Source organism: Vombatus ursinus, unplaced genomic scaffold, assembly GCF_900497805.2.
Source record: "Vombatus ursinus unplaced genomic scaffold, bare-nosed wombat genome assembly UNPS02000580.1, whole genome shotgun sequence".
Lineage (NCBI taxonomy): Eukaryota > Metazoa > Chordata > Mammalia > Diprotodontia > Vombatidae > Vombatus > Vombatus ursinus.
The window spans coordinates 8,873,731-8,878,527 of record NW_020940358.1 but is presented as its reverse complement, the minus strand read 5'-3'; the positions used below and the strand labels follow the sequence as shown (position 1 = coordinate 8,878,527).

At 36.6% G+C, this 4,797-nt stretch overlaps 1 pseudogene; it reads left to right on the top strand.

The window, feature by feature from the left end:
• Positions 1-1,889: 1,889 nt before the first annotated feature.
• On the top strand, positions 1,890-2,105 carry LOC114032848 (annotated as a pseudogene).
• Positions 2,106-4,797: the final 2,692 nt, after the last annotated feature.

Genomic DNA, 4,797 nt, shown 5'->3' with positions numbered 1-4,797 from the left:
CATAGATATCTGCTGGGGGCAGAGAAGTGTAAGAGTCATTGAGGATTGAGGAAAGAAAGAGTTTGGACCAGCTGGTTAAGAAAGTGGGATAGAATAAATAAAAGAACAAAAGATTTGCTCTGCAGTAGTGATGACCCAGTAGAGATTATAGAACATGAATTTATAGGGGAACAAGTTGGCACTGTGTTGTGACTTGCTCCAGTAGCTTCCAAGAGTGTTAATACAATGTTCCTTGCCTCTCCAAAGACTGGGGAGCTGAAGACAGTGGTAACAGGGAGTTGATACCAGATGTCTGGGGCCCAGGAACGAGGCATCAGCTTAGCAGCAATAGCCCGACTGCTTTATTCTCATTTCCTAAGAGAACCAGTGAACCATCGTTCCCTTTAAGTGCAACCTTTTTGTCTTTGGTTTCATTTTTATAAGAATGTCAATAGAGATGTGGCTCATTTCCTTTAGTAGTATGTCTAGAGTTGGATGAAGAACACCCATAAAATTTTCCACATGGAGAGCTTTCACTTGATTCTGTGTCAAGCTGGTGTCTACCCTTTCAGAATTCATTCTGGTGTCTGAGGCTCCAATAAGTGCAGCACGGGGCTTTTTCTTGAGTTCCCAACTTTAGTAGCTCCAAGCATGGAACATAGCACCCAACCCCAGGGACCCACTCAGGGCTGGCTGGAGAATCACTAGGTTTTTGCCTGAGTTCCCAGTCTTTCGAGATATAGGCAAAGGGTTGGAGAACTGGTTGGGGCAGCATTAGACCTTTTTCCAGGTGAATTGAGTTGAATCGAATTTGCCTGATGTCTGATTCTTTCTGGCTTCAGGTATGGTGTCTGAGGCCCACTGGGGCATACTAGGAAAATTCAGTTCAATTATAAAGCTCAACCCCAGGGTGGCCCTTGGGTTTTTACCTCGAGTAAAGAGCTTTTTCAGTTCTAGCTGTAGTGTCGAGATGAGGTCAGGCAGCAAGCTTATTTCTTCTTTTATGCTTCCCTTTTCTACAGCTTTTCTAGAGTAAAGCTGAAAAAGAAAAAAAAACACTTTTTTGTCCTTAACTTTCCTTTACAACCTCAGCTCATTCTAAGCTTTAGCACTTCTAATACCACTCTTTTCAGTACTATAAAATGCTTTTGTTTTCATATGCCATTGCCCGCCCATCTTCTGTGCATGTCTTTTTAAAAATAATAATAGCTAACATTTATATAGCACTATGTTCCAGGCACTGTGCCAAGTGCTTTACAATTATTATCTTATTTGATCCTCACAACAATGCTGCAAGCTAGATGCTATTAATATCCCCACTTTACAGAAGAGGAAATTGAGACAATCAGAGGTTGCTCGATTTACCCAAAGTCACACAACTAATAAGTGTTGAAGGCCATATTTGAACTCAGGTCTTCTTGAGTCCAAACCCCTCACTCTATCCACTGTACCATGTAGCTACCCATATAAAATCTAAGTTTGCCCATGTTCAACCACATTGGTCTCTTTAGATAATTCCCCCCTTTGATTCTTCATTAGAATTGTTTTTCTTTGTGTTTGTAGAATTTTATTCTTCAGTATTTCCCAGCTCTCTTACACTTGTATCCCCCATATAATTTCAGGTCATGTGATTCTGCCTGGCCTTTCTCTGAATTGAAATCTATTTTCCTGAAACCTAGGGTGCATGTCAGACTATATACACTTGGATTTCTTCACTTATTCTATCATAGATTGCAAGATAAAGTTATCACCTCCCCCTAAAATTCACATCATTTCATCCTAGCCACCAGATCTTTCTCATTGATAAGAAATTAGATCCAGAAGTGCAGCTTTCCTTATTGTTCCTTTACCTTTTGAATGAAGAAATTATTTGTTGTTCAGTCATTTTCAGTCATGCATAACTCATCACTATGTCTGCCGTTTTCAACTTACAGAACCTACTGACAGTAGTCTTGCTGCTTATATGTACCTGTGCATATATCCAGTTCTTGCCTCTTAGCCTCTTGGACAAAAATAAAACTGGACTGTTGGGTATATTTTGCAAGTGTACAAAATTTGTGAATGAGAATCCCTATATAGCAGTATGCTATATAGTAATGGCTTTCAGCATCGTGTTCATCCAGTAGCTGGAAAATGCCAGAATCTAGTTGCTGTCAGATTTCTATAGATAAAGGACTTGCCTACAGAAAACAATGGGAAGAGTGTTTATTGACACTTTCAGCTGTGTACGTTGACTGACAGACTCCTGGCTGCTCTTCTCAATTATATGTGTTAATGGACCAAGGTTGTTCTCTATAAATAACTAAGATGAAACTGTTAATATCAGAATGGATTGATATCTGCATAATGATTGACCTTCTTTATACTACTACAATGACACTCTGTAAATGTCATTTTTTATGTCACCCGTTGATCTACAGGAGGTATTTCTATTGCATACAGTAGAAAGCAAACTTGGTAAATGATTGCTCAAGTTCCTTTCTATATGATTCGAGGTGGGGGAGGGGGGAATTGTGTCCTTATACAAGAACATTTCTTTAATGAACATTTTTTTATTTGAGAAAAATGGTTGAATATTATGTGTCTTCATAAAAATGACATTTGTATGTAATTATGCTTTAAACGCGTTTTCTGTGGCCAACTCAATTTTTATTGTGTTTTATCTGTAACTTACTATATTTTCCAACTTTATTAAGTCAGTCTAAATGGTACATATATAGAGAAATTGTTAAGATTATATGTAAGAGTGTTATAAGAAAAGTTTTGTTTTCAGATCCCATCACAAAAAAAAAACATGAATTCTCACAGATTTTATCAGTTAAAGAAAAGAACTATCAAGAAAGTTTGCTAGGATATTTCCCCTTGAAATCTGGATCTACATATGTCTTAAGCATTTACTCAAATACCTGCTGCTAAAGAAAAAACAACATTTGAAAGATGAAGTGAACTAATTAGAACAATTGTGAAATGATGGTTCCTATGTGTCACTGATTTGGATCTCAAGTCTTTAATAAGGAAACAGTTGTTTTCATTGCCAGAAATTCAAACTATTTAAGAAAAAAAGACCTTGAAAAAAGATAAAGTGATCCATACAAATGATTTTTTTTTGGATGACTTCATTTGGTATCTTTTAAATGTCTAAAGATATATAACTGTCAGGGCAGCTAGGCGGTGCAATGGATAGACCACCAGCCGTGGAGTCAGAAGCACCTGAGCTCAAATCTGGCCTCAGACACATAACACTCACTACCTGTGTGACTCTGGACAAGTCACTTAATCCTAATTGCCTCACCAAAAAAAAAAAAAAAAATATATATATATATATATATATATATATATATATATATATAAAACTGGTATATGCAGATACTGAGCTGCATCAAATCCACTAATTTAGTATTCCCTATTCTTAAATATATTTGATACAAATTGCTCTCAGTTTGAACAAAGAATAACATTAGTAACTTTTAAAACAACAAATTATATGAGTACAATTTATGTACTCTGCAAGAATGTGGTTATTTTTATGGGTTTTCAAGGAGAAAGAAAAAAAGGAAATTCTTATGATCAGGTACACTTAAAAACTCTTTGCTTCAACTGAAATTCAGTCAGTTTCAAAGTAGAGTTAAAAACTTGTGAAACATTTAATTATTTTAAGTGGATTTCTTGTGTTGGCAGGTTGCAAACCAACTTAATAAAACTCCTGCTCAAATATTGGTGGGAATGTATATATAAATGGATTCGTTGGACATTAATTAGCCTCCACTGTTTGAGAACTTTGTTGCCCAGTCATTTGGTCCAGATCTGGACTGTGTGTCCAATGGTATCCAACCTTTTGAGAGAAATAATAAATTTCAAATCTCAGAAGGGCCACAGAAAGCATTGAAAGTACTTCCTTTCTTATTATGACCTAAAAATCGGTGAGAATTATATCAGAATACTTATGCTAAACTAAAAATTGTCCTCTATAGAAAATCTTAGTCACTCTGTTCAGTTATACTACTCAACAAAAAGTGAGAAAACCTGTGTGGGTTTTTGGTTTGTTGTTTTGAAACATCCAGAAACAGTCTGAAAATTTCTCATTTGTAAAATGTTATTTTGTTTTGTTTTCCATTTTTTAAGTTAATTTTCAAGGGGAAAGAAAGTTACTGAAATAAAATCTTTCATAATTTTTTTTAAAAAAGAGCAGTACTCACCCCTGAACAGTAGTTGCATATGTCTTGGATATATTTACTCTTAGAGTCTTTACTATCTTTTAGCTCAGTGTTGTATTAACTACCAACCAAAGACATTCCTCAGATGCAGCCAGTCAGTTCCAGTCAATCAAACCCTCACTGAGCACCTACTTTATGCTCAGTTCCAGATTGAGCTATACTGAGCGGTAGGACAAAAAAGATGGCTTGGTCTTGCCCTCAGAGGGCTTACAGTCTGCTTAGGGAAACAAGACTCCTGCATATGAGGCCATTAGTAGGCAAGGTGGCATGATAGATACCAACATTATATGCTGATTAAAACAAAGCAGACAGCCTGGCATAGTGAGAAGAGCACTAGACTAGGAGATGGTGCCAGGTTTTCCACTATGTGACCTTGGGCAAGGAATTTCTACTCTCTGTGCCTCCATTTCCTCATATGAAAAATAGGCAAGTTGAACTAGAACATCTCTCATTTGTCTTCCAGTTATAAAATTCTGTTTCTAGCAATGTTAATGTATAATCCAGACAAGTACTGAGGAAAATGGTGTGTAATAAAGCACTCATTACATAGCTCAGGCAGTAAGAACCCAAATAGGCTTGCCTGGGGCCAGGGAAGCTGGATGAT